The sequence below is a fragment of the Pinus tabuliformis genome, chromosome 5_2, assembly GCF_031772625.1.
Source record: "Pinus tabuliformis cultivar Carrire ecotype Pingquan chromosome 5_2, CPIR1, whole genome shotgun sequence".
In the NCBI taxonomy this organism is placed as follows: domain Eukaryota; kingdom Viridiplantae; phylum Streptophyta; class Pinopsida; order Pinales; family Pinaceae; genus Pinus; species Pinus tabuliformis.
This window is the reverse complement of record NC_142306.1, coordinates 414,878,451-414,891,188: the sequence shown is the minus strand read 5'-3', so window position 1 is coordinate 414,891,188 and position 12,738 is coordinate 414,878,451. Positions and strand designations below refer to the sequence as shown.

At 37.7% G+C, this 12,738-nt stretch overlaps 1 protein-coding gene across 3 annotated transcripts in view; it reads left to right on the top strand.

The window, feature by feature from the left end:
• Positions 1-8,179: 8,179 nt before the first annotated feature.
• The window catches only part of LOC149159287 (uncharacterized), a 205,800-nt gene continuing 201,241 nt past the window's right edge, over positions 8,180-12,738 (top strand). Inside the window, exon 1 of one of the 3 annotated variants that reach the window (XM_089436448.1) lies at positions 8,180-8,374. The gene's annotated coding sequence lies outside the window, so the exon portion shown is untranslated. The remainder of the gene's footprint in view (positions 8,375-12,738) is intronic. The other 2 variants (XM_089436447.1, XM_089436446.1) reach the window with 2 other exon arrangements.

The following is a 12,738-nucleotide window of genomic DNA, read 5'->3' as shown; positions in this document are numbered from 1 at the left end:
GTTTTTGAATATCCATTTTGTCCCTATGACATTCTTATCATTTGGTCTAGGAACCAACTCTCAAGTATTATTCTTTTCAATCTGCTCAAGTTCTTCATTCATGGCCTTGACCTAGCATTCATCTTTGCATGCTTCACGTACATTTTGTGGTTCAATGGAGGAAAGCAATGCTAGATAGCTTGAAGCTTCTGAGATAGTTCTTCTTGTTTGTACACCTGCCTCTTTCTGCCCCAAATTTTGAGTTTTTGGATGATTCTTCTGAACGTACCTTGATGGAGTCTTTTCTTCTATCCTTATCTGTTATTCTGGTGCCTCATGGGTTTCTTCTTCATCATAAGTCTGATTTGATGTTGAAGGATAGTCCTCATCATCTTCGAAATCTTCGGATTTTACCTACCTAGGAATGTTTCCTTCTTCATCAACCACTACATCAACACTTTCAACAATTTTTCTAAGTCTTTTATTGTAACACTTATATCCTTTGCTGTGGGGAGAGTAACCAAGGAGAATCCCTTCATCTGCTCTAGGTTCAAACTCAGTCCTTTTGATGTAACATTTGCTTCCAAAAATTTTGAAGTATTTTACCGTGGGAGTCTTACCATACCAAAGTTCATGAGGAGTTTGAGTGCTATTTACCCGGATGTTTGTCTTGTTGAGAATAGTAACTGCAGAAAATGCAGCTTCACCCCAAAAGGTTGCGGGAGTTCCAGACTCATTAAGCATAGCACAAGCCATTTGTTGAACCATTCTGTTCATCCTTTCCACTACTCCATTTTGCTGAGGAGTCCTTGCAATAGAGAATTCCCTTCTTATTCCATGTTCTTCACAAAAATCGAAAAATTCATCCAAGGTAAATTCCCCTCCTCGATCAGACCTGAGGCATTTGATTCTGCGATCTGATTCGTTTTCAACCAAGGCTTTGAATGCTTTGAACTTTTCGAAAGCTTCGTCTTTATGCTTCAGAATTCCTATCCAACACATCTTGGAAAAGTCGTCAATGAACAATATGAAGTATTCTTCTCCTCGAGGTGACCTCTTCCTAGATGGACCACATACATCAGTATGGACAAGTTCAAGTGGCCTACTAGCTGATCCTTCCTTCTCAGGGAAATTAGTTCTGGTTTGCTTACCAAACTGACATGATTTGCATATTGTATTGTCTGGAATTTTGATGTCAGGGAGATCACGAACCGCCTGATATTTGCATGCTTTCCTTATCTGAGAGAAGCTTAGATGCCCAATCTTCTGTGCCATAGCCAGTGTTCATCATTCTTGCTTAGATAGCATTGTTGTTGTCCTCCCTTGAGTATGTATAAGTTATTTGGAGTTCTTATGCCTTTGATCATTGTTTCTCCTGTATCAAGCTCACGAACAATACATCCATTTGATCGAAATATTACCTCATTTCCTTGATCACACATTTGACTGACACTTAATAGATTATGCTTTAAGCCATCAACATACATAGCATTTCCAGCTTTGACCTTTTCTTTCAAAAGAACAGAACCTTTACCTTTTATGAGTGCAGGGGTGTCATTTCCAAATGAGACCTTCCTTTCTTTTTCTAAGGCACTATATGACTGAAGTTTTTCTTTATCACCTGTCATATGTTTTGAGCATCCACTGTCGATGTACCACTGATTTTCCTGCCCTTCCACATATAAGGCTATACCACATCTTTCTGGTTGCAATTCTTTCTTTCTCCATGTTTTGGGACTCAATGAAGCTTGCTCCTTCTAAGTTGTTTGCCGAAACCTACTCCTGCATTCAGAATCTTCATGACCGAAGTTGTTACAAATAGAACATTCTATTTCATTTTCAAGAGCAGAAAAGTTATTGTAGGTCCTTTTCATGATCCCAGTCATACTCCTTTGTTTTTGAGCTTCTCTAGTCATGATGGTCTTGTAGGAAACACATTGAGTAGCTTTGTGTCCAAAGTTATGACAAGAGAAACATTGGCCATTGAAGAAATTCCTACCAACCAAATGATTGTAGTTTCCATTGACATCCATTCTTGAGGCAAATTAAGAATGATTTGCCTGCGGTTGGTTGTAGCTTCTGTTCATCCTTGAAGTAGTTTGCCCCCAATTTACTTGGTGATCTCTGTTCATTCTTGAAGTAAATTTTCCCTGATTCACCTGGTGATCTGCATTATGCCTTTGCTGTCGATTGTTAGCCTGTTCACTTCTCCTTGCTGCATCAAGATAACTTTTTGAGGTGGATGGCTTCTGTGCTTGAGATGCTTCTTCAGTATATCCAAGATTTGTCTTGATTGGAGGAGAACGTTGCACTTTGATAATCTCATCTAAAGTTTCAGATCCTTTAGCAAATCTAAGATTAAGAACTTTTGTTTTCTCAATATCTTTTCTAAGTCCCACAATTTCACATTCTAACTTTTCATTGTGTTTTTCCCTTTCAGCAAGTTGGAATGTCAGAGTATCTATAATCATATTCTTTTCTTCTAAACAAATTTTAAGTTTAGAAATTTCTTCATAAAGCCCTTCTTCATCTATAGCATCCAAGAAATCATCATCTTCAAAAGCCATCAAAAGTCTATAATCATTACATTGTTCATCTTCATCACTATTTGAAAATCCATCACTGTCTTCATGTGTATAATAGCTCTTCTTACTTACATTCTGTTTTCTGTTCCATCTAACTGGTTCCTTACCTTTGTCAAGCTTATCTTTATGAGGACACTTGGCTGCATAGTGACCGACTCTTCCACAAGCAAAGCATTTAAAAGGTAGCTTACCTCTGAATCTTCCAGAACCCCGTTGAAGGTTCTTGACAAAGTTTGATTCTTCCTCTCCTTCTGACATATGTCCTGACTCATTGTATTCTCCTTTTCCTGAGGCTTTGAATGCAGATTCTCTCATGTCTGATGGTCCCCCTTTTCTCATTTCGAAAGCAGTTAGGATTCCGTGCAGCTGTGACATGGTAATGCTCTGTAGATTCTGCTTTTCTTCTATGGCAGAAACTTTTGATTCAAACTTAGAAGACAAAGATCTTAGAACCTTTTCAACCAAAGTAACTTCTTTTATTTCTTCACCCAAGTTTTTCATACGATTAACAATCTCATCTATACGTAAGAAATAATTAGCCACACTTTCATCATTGTGCATTCTGAGATTTTCATATTGAATTCTGAGAGTTTGTAGTTTTGCACGTTTTACCTGATTGTCTCCTTCATAGCTCAGAACGATCTTGTCCCATATTTCTTTTGCAGTTTTGAGCTGCATAACCTTGACGAATTCTGATTGAGATAAACTCCCTAATAGAGTATTGACAGCCTTTGCATTTGTTTCATACTGCTTCTTACCAGCCGTATCTGTAGGAGTTGCTGATGGAAATGTGTATCCTGTTTCCACGATATCCCAAACTTCTGTACCAAGAGATTGAAGATAGGCTATGATTCTTACCTTCCAATAGATGAAGTTGCTTCCATCAAAGATTGGTGGCCTGATAGATGCCTCCTTTTCGTAGTTGCTCATGATGATAGATCTTCCTTCAAGCGATCAAGCTTCTTCTGAAGGACCTGCTCTGATACCAATTGTTGGAAATAATACTGAGAGGGGGGGTGAATTAGTATTATCAGGTCAATTATTTTTCATTTCACAATCAGATTTGTATACGCTACTTCAGTTAGTAAAAACCGCATATGTACGCAACTGCAGTTAAGGAAACCAGCGTATAACCAACAGACTTGTAATTTAAATTATTCTTCAGATGTTGATCATTAATCTGTGCATCAAACCATATAAACAGTAACTAGGAATAGTGAAACAGAATAGGCAGTCACACATAAGAACACAAGATATAAGGTGGAAACCCAATGTGGGTGAAAACCACTTGCTGCAATTCGTCTCTATCTTCTTTTAATTAGAAACTTCTTTTTACAATGTTTCTGTACTGGTGCAGTCTTATACCAGTATGCAGGCTGCTACCTGCAGAAGGCTACAACCTTCTCTCGTTCTTGAGCTTCTCCTGGAAGGGAGCTACAACCCCCTTAGCTCTTATACTAGCTAAGGTACTAGTACGTAGGTGCTGACCTATAGAAGGCTACAACCTTCTCTTTTCTTCCAGGGACCACGTTTCATAAATTTTCAGACTGGATCCATGAATAACATCAATCAAACATCAAGTCTATCTGCATCAATCAATCTCCTTGCACCAACCAAAACTGAATCAAACAATCACTTCTCTAAATGTTGTACCCAGAAAACAATAACAGTAACCAGACACCAATCCTGAACCCAGAATACTGCAGCAATAAACAGAAGTAGCTAAAACATATTTTATGAGACGTACACTACTTCAAGATGAAGAACCTGCGTGCATACGCTTCTGTATTAATGCAAACCAGCGTATACGCTTCTTTGAATTACTGAACCAGCGTGTATACGCGCCTTTGCTGCGCCGAACCTGCGTACAGATCTATAAAAGACAATTTTCCCTTTTCAAGTATTTAGACATCAGTTATACCCAGATTATCAGATTTATAGATCAAGTCATGCGCCAAATATAACAGATCAAAATCACACAAAGATACTACTATTCAAGCCTTAAGATCTTGACCCATCAATAGAACTTATCCTTCTTCTAGCGCTCAGGTTCCTCCTTGATTCAGATCCAGCTATGCACCATGACCCAATGACCAGTATTCTAGATCTTTCTCTTCATCAGATATTCAATGCTTGAGTGAATACCTTTGCCTAATGATCTCCTTTCCCTTTTATAGTCTTAGGCCTTACTCAATACCACGGTCCAAAACCACTTAGAACCAATACTTGGGACCCAATACCTGAGTTCAACACTTCGGATGCAATACCATAGTCCAAATACCATGGACTAAAAGTGAGTTTTCCCACATGTACGCACTTTTCCGTGCATGAAAGTGTGTGTATACGCATACGCGCCTTTTGATCGATGATCCCGTGTGTATACGCGGCTTGGTTAAGAGTATATCTCTTTTTCTTTCATTCTGAGAGCCTGAACTGTGATCTACCATCTAAGTGAGTTGCCATCAAGGACAACACCTGTGTCATAGCGCCAAACCTGTGTCATAATGCCAACACTAGGAAGAATGTAGACTGTGCAAAGGAGTGGCATAAGAAGTATGACAAATAAATTGTTCTCTTTAAAATGTTTGTTTCATGTGTAGGTATAATCAGAGAAAGTATACAAATAGTTCATATCCACAAAAAAATAAGTTACAAGGAGGATATACATGTGAAAGAAGAGCAAATATCTATGAAGCAAGCAAATTTTGGGATGAAAGAGGAGAAAATTTGGCAAATGCATCCGATATTTTAGGAACCAATTACAAGTTCAAATCAACTTATCACCTTCATAACTACAAACAAATTGAAGTGGTTAACAAAATTGAGGAAATGGAAAGTATTTATCATAAAGGAAGCATCATAGTCATGCAAGAGTTGCATGCAAAGGTAAAACAACCAATTCAAGACAACAACAACAAATAAAGGCAAAAGTAATGCTGAAATGAGATGAATTTGAAGATAGAGATTGGTATTGGTAGCATGGAAAAAGAGAGTTTCAACAGATGTGCATGTAATAAAAAATGTTCGACAACAGATTGGGAGTTACAACGAAAGTAGTCGAAAACTCATGAATAGAAGTCCATGATTTTTTTTTTCCTTGAGAGTTTGATGCGGGAGCATTTCTTCAAAGTCAACAAGACCTAGAAGGTCTTACCATATGTACTAAAGGGAGTGGGTTCCACTAATTTAAGAGATTTATTTTCTAAATGTAGTGTAATAGGATTAGTTCAAGTAATGAGGGATTTGTATCCCATCGACATATAATCCACTATTTCAAGCAATTTGTTGTAGGAGTTAGAGATTTTAGGATAGATTTGATCCATATTTAGTAAATCTTAACTAGATCATCATATTGTATAAAAAATGAAGAGAGTGGTGTGACAAGAATGTGTGTGAAGAGGTCAAAATAGACCAGGGGAAGACAACACAAAATATTGTCCAGTTGTAATCCTCATCTTTCATATTTGAATTAATATATTAGTGGTGTATTTTCTTTGTGTTTGTGTGGATTCACAGTTGTATATACTAGATCAAGTCTCTTTAATTGCTTATAGAAGGGCCGGATTACAGGCAACCAATTATCGGGGTTTAAAATTGGGTCTAATCACATTGAGATAACAATGCATAGATTCCATGTTTGATAGTGGTTTTAGGAATTACTTATTTAATCAAGTACAAAGGAATGTTCAAGCCGTTGGAAACGATTGTCAGTGAAGTTGTCACCAAGGTGAATACTTGAACTCATTGTTTGCTATTGGGGGGCATGAAGTTGTTGCAAACATAATAGGAGTTATCTCAAATCTTAAGCATTCAGGGGTGAATCAATTATGGTCACAAGTCAATATCCAAGTTTAGCATCACAAGTCTAATTCCAGTTCACGTTTATTAGATTGAATTTGGGGTTTGTAAGACATATCCAAATCGAATTAATCCCTTATGATGCCAATATTTGACAGCATTGGGTCTTTCATCTTTTAAAGGATCAACAATTAACGAAGCCAAGCCTATTACAATGCGGGTCGCAATAGATATCCGAATTAGAATATATCCAGTTCAACCAAGGTTCAATTAGTGAAGTCTTCAACTAGATTTTGAATTAAAGGTTATGATTCAAGTTATAAAGCATTTGAGTGGACCCACTCTAGCTATAACATGACCAAATCTAGATTTGGAATGTTGCACCAAGAAAAGTCATCCGATACAAAAAAAGTTTATTTGGCATACTAAGCCATCCAACCCAAAAGGCTATCTAGCTACAAAGATATATGGTTGTATAGAAAATTCAACGAGGAGCCATATTAACTAAATTCCAAATCGAGCGGCAAGTGACATAGAAAAGGTACCCAGATTAAGCGACCTCTAGAATTAAAGTGAGATATCTAGACAATAGAAAATCATGAGGTATAAAAGTTATTCGGATCTCCGGATTGGTTGTGATGCCCAGACTTGAGAGCATAAATTGATCCTAGATTTCAGACTACGTATGAATTGGGGTTTCTACCTTTCAAAACAAAATTTATGAGTTGAGATTTGAGGTGTAATAAAGCCCAATCAATGCTAGAGTTTGAGTTGAAGTTGATAATGACTAAGTCCACAAATAGTTATGCCTATAGAGTGAGAGATAACAAGTATCTCAAGAAGATTTTGAAGAATACGATCCAAGAATCAGGAGGGATAAATTAATTAAGTGAGATATTGACATCATATATTATACCTCACAACTCATGTAAAATAACGAGTAAAAAAATATGAGATATTGAAGTCAAAAAAACTATTCAAAGATGTCAAACACAATGTAATAAACTATATGCACCTATACGATTGACCCCTCAAGGGAGGAGCAAGAAGCTAAGTAAGCATGCATATTGATTTTACAAACATAATGTAACTAATTATTTATACACTACACACTCACAGTACACCCATGACAAAATTTTTTTGTGAGATTAAATACATAATTCATCTCATAACCAATCAACCATTATATTAACTATAAAATTATTCTCTTTATAAAAAACTCTATTAATACAAAGATCATTTTATACATTAAAACTTAAACTTATATATTATTATGAATTAAACTTCCCAACAAGTATAACCGGAAACATAAGAAAAGAAATAATCTAAAAAAATTAGAAACTATATTAAGATCAAACAAACGTATCCAACCATTTACCATTTTACAATGATTTATTATTTACACACCTACACATCTCCAAAAACACAAAGACATTAATATCCAACTATTTACCAGTTTACAGTGATTTATTATTCACACCTACACATGTCCCAAAACACATATATATTAAAATAAAACATAAAAGAATAAATTGAATACGTGATAAACAATAACTCTAAATATTTTTTTATAAATTTGTACTTTTATCATAGATATTTCTTGGAAGCATTTAGTTTCTTTAACGTGCAGAATTGATCCCACTCAACTCAACTTAGTTTGTTCTGCCTCGTTGCGCTTTTCACACACAAGTCATTTTGGCTTTAATCGTCTTATCTGATCTAAGCTTTCCTCATTTCTCAAAACATCGAGTGGTACAAAAGTGAAGTGGGTGACGATGGCTTATTATGTGAACAAAAGGCTTGTCCACGTGGTGGCGTGGCGCCTTCGGCACAAAAACACACAGCCACACGAATCTCCACGAGAATGAAGTCAGTTTTGACGCTGCCAGCACAGACCCTTCGCTCAGCGTGCACCCTTTTGAGTATGGGTCTGTTGCTTCTCTACCCAGTTCAATTTTCTCAGGCGAACTCATCATCTTCTCACATTCACCAGCTTTCAAATTGCTTAGCTGGTAAGTTCAGTTTTCCACCGTCTGGTATTTTCATTATTATTTCACTGACTGCTGATCCACCTACTCAGAATTTTGTTAATACCAATAACCATTTCAGTGCTTACGCTGCTCTTGCTGCGTGTAGAATGATTACTTGTAATCATTTTAATGGGTTGAACTTCTCAACTCAATTAAACAATTAAAAAAAGCCCATGTCAAACCATTCTTGGCATGTCCACCTTGAAGTGGGCATTCCTCTTTCTTTAAGGAAACAGAAAGAAGAAGAAGAGGAGGTCAATTACTAATGCACCAATCAGTAGACCAATCCCACCATAAAGGGTGAAAATAAAAAAAGGTCATGTCCTCAATTTCTGGTAGCTGAGGGTGTGAAACAGTAGTGAACTTCAATGTTCTGCAAGTGTGGTAAAGATGGAGGCTTTACTCAGAAATCTTTAAACAACATCTGAATAGCTAAATAGAAAATAGGGAAAAGACGAAGATAAAGTATTCAAACAGAGGTAGCCAGAGAATGAATAATTTAAAACAGTATCGTTCCAATTTCTCTATATGTACTTGCAGAATTACATACAGATCACCATAATGTTTTGTTTTACAGTTTTTTTTTTTTTTCATTTCAGGAGTGTATTCAAATGATTACTAACCTATTTGTTTTCATATCCCACAGATATGTTAAAAAATTGTCTACCCATTCCTAATACTTCTACCTAAATCATTAGAAATGTTAAGTGGAATCTAATTGCATCGTGTTGAAGGTGCTCACTGCTGATACGATGTTGAGTGGACTAACAGAAGATTCCGAGCTAGCTGACTGATTGGTAGACAGCCTCTTATCGGCCATCACTTCTTCAATTCTTGTTGTTCAGAATGGCAGTTGAGAAGTCTCTGTAAGGTTCGAATTTGGGTTTCCTTGCGGCAAATATCCCCAGTTTGCCATTCAGCCAATCGGTGTTGGACATTTTCTCTTTTGGAAGAGATCTTGTGACTGCTTCTTGCTAGTTTGCGAAACCACATCTTTGTTCAACATTAAACAATATCCTGATGTTGGTTTGTGCGCATTACCATCACATGCCAAATCTGCGTCACAATGTCCAACAAGCTGTAGCCTGCCTTCCAAACCCCCATTAAATGTGATACCATAATTGCCCATTCCCCAATGATATCTAAATTTTTCATTCGCAATACCATGCCATGTTCACCCAATTACTTACAATAGGGTCCCAGTCGTAATGATAGGAAATTAACTTTATAATTTCAATTTTCCTGCGTCTGAAGACACATTTCCTTCAATAGCTTGAAACAAACTTCCATTCGAGTTGCTACTTGCTTTTATTTATTCATCTCAAATTTCTTGAGGTCACATTCAATGCAAATCATTTGAATGAGATGTATTTCACTTCCTTTTGGTGCAGCAGTTGGAAAGTGAACCCAACTCATGGTTTCATGCACTGGTCTAAACCACAGGGCAATTGCAGCGAAGGGAAAATAATAGAGATACAAGAAAGGAATATAACTCATCCAATAACTAATATCATTATTCTCGGGTGACAAACAGATTACATCATTAGCTTTTCCCTCAAGTATTATCAAGTCCTCACAACCTCTGAACTACTTACTTCTACATATCAATTACCTTTGATGCTCTGCTCCTTGGCACACAATCTGCAATCTCAGTCTTCTTCTCGCACTATTGCAATTTTCCTTTTGTGAATCCTGGGATATCTGACTTTCCAGATGCTCTTCTGAATTTCTCTATCTTTTCTGCTGCAGCTTGAGTTTCCCTTAAGGTAGCAGGCCTCTTTAAACCATAGCTCATATTGATATTTAGTGTTAAAAGACTCTATATATGAGATGAGGATATTCTTCTTAGGGGGCTTAATGTCTTGGGGCAAACATTTGGCTACATCATTGAATCTTTTGTTGAACTCAGCCATTGTTTCGTTCTCACTCTTTTTAATTCCATTTAATGCAGCCAAGAGGTGGCGATCATCTTTCCTTTCCTCCCACTTCTTGTTGAAAGCATTTATTACTTCATCAAGGGTTGTGAAAGTACTGACATTGTGTTCTAGGAACCAATCCATGGCATCCTCTTCAAGTGAAAGTACAAATAGCTTGATCTTTACATCTTCATGGTTGAAATTTTGTCCGCTACACCACTTGGCCACACAAATGTTGAAATTCCTTATATGTATCTTGGCACTTATGGCATTGTTTCCTTGGAATGTAGGCAACTTCTCAATGGCCTTGTTGGGCAAGGCACGAGGATAACCTTGGATGTTAGAAAAATCAATAGGATTGTATACATCATCCATTTCTATGACTACTTGGTCAATGTTAGCTTCAAACAAGAGATGGATGTCAGAAAGTGCTTCCTGTCCAAGATTAGCAAGGAACCTACTAGAAGAGAGCTTGTTTAACCTCTTCCTATAAGCCCTTTGAGGTTCAAGGATGGGGTTAAGCAAGCTACTTGGATGTCTCCTAGTAGAATAACTTGCAGTATTTAGATCTAGTGGAGTCGCCACTTGGACACAAACCAACTTCTAAGACCAAATCAAGTAAGAATGTCATATTCTGGGTCTTGTGAAAATTCCAAAATAGGAATCCTATTGCAACAACTGATATTATTTCTCCTAATTGTTAATTAATTAACAATTTATCCGTTACGAAAAATATCGAAATAAATACACTGCAACCTTCATAAATAAAATTTTGCAGAAAAGTAAAACGCTGGAAGCTAAGAATTTCTAGCGCATACACAAAAAATAATACAATTATTTTTTGACAAAAGTCCCTAGAAAAACCCAACTTGGGAAAACTAGTGCAACAACTGAGGGTTTTATTATTTTGCAGCAGTGAGAAATTCTGAGTACAACTGGATAACGAAATTTGGCAATCCTACAGAGAAAAAATATTGGAAAAAATCTAGTGAGAAAGTTTTCTCACCCCATAGGCAAACTCCCAGCACGACTTGCCTTCAGAAATTCGGCACTCTAACCCTCTGTGTCAGCCTCTGCGCTGCTCTGCGCAGCTTGATGGATTTCAAGGTTCTGACTGGTCTCTGATGAAGTCGTTCTACCTTTTGCTGGCTAGAAAGATGTTTCTCTGACACTTTGGGACTCCTTCCTTGCCTCTGGAACTGAAAACACCTCTCCCTCTCAGCAAATCAATCTTGCCTCTAGAGACTGTTGCGCTGCCCCTGCATCAGCCTCTTTGTGGCTCTTCTACCTCTTTGCAAATGCACTCGCTGGATCTGGAATGCCTCCTCCAGCTTCACTGTCTCTGTTTCTCTCTCACTACTTCGATCTCTGGCTCTCTCTTCGGCAATTGATTGTTGGTACTCTGGAACTCTATCTGCCAAGGAAATCAAACTACCCAAGTGTCTTCTCCATCACCACATCGACCTCCTCTTATAATCCTCTGTTGGAGCAACAACGACCAAGATTAAAACTTAATCAATGGCTAGGATCATCTCTGGATCGATCCGTGTGAGTTTCTAGATGATTCTCGCCTTGACTTAATTAATACTGATTAATTAACCATATTCCCTAAGTTTAAACTTAGGAAATATTTAAAAATTGGTTAATAATCTGATTAAGTAATTTTTAGGCGGAATTTCTAGAAATAATTTCTAGGTTTTGGAGATCTCATGTATTCTAGCCTCTCCACAAAATTTCAAGGCTAGAACACATCTGATGCTACAAAAACTAACACTCCCTCTTAACGAGGAATGTGTTCTAGTGCTGCAGTCTCTGCCCCAACACCCTTTCTCTGCATCATCTCCTGTCACGCTGCTGATGTCCGGCCATGCTGCCCACCAACCACTGTGCAACTCTGATATACGTTGCATCTGTGCTGCTGTTGACCTTGTTGAACTGTTGTCAACACTGCATCTGGACTGCAATTCCCTCTCATATGTTGCTGCTGCAATTGCAACATCTGCAACTGAAAAGTATCTAAAATATTGAATCAACTATGATCAGTGTAATGCATCTGTCACCCGAGTCTCTGACTGCTACTAGCCTCTGCACTGTTGCTGACTCTGCATTGTGCCAGCTGCATTGCTGTCAACTCTGCACTGCGCTCCCCAGCATCTGACTGCTACTAGTTTCTGCAACTGTCACTCTGGCATTTGACCGCATCAACTATCATTGATCTATCCTACTACTGAATAATGTGGGCCCCCGTATCAAGGTATTGATCCATGAGGTGGACTCCTTAAGGACCCTGCTCGTCTATAGTGCTTTGGGGCTACAACACCAAATCTCCCCACCTCACTTCTGGAGGTATATCAGCAAACATGGCGAAGTCTTCCTCCAGCCTGGAGGACAACCTATCAATCTCTGCTGAAGCTGCCTGTTGGTCCTGCT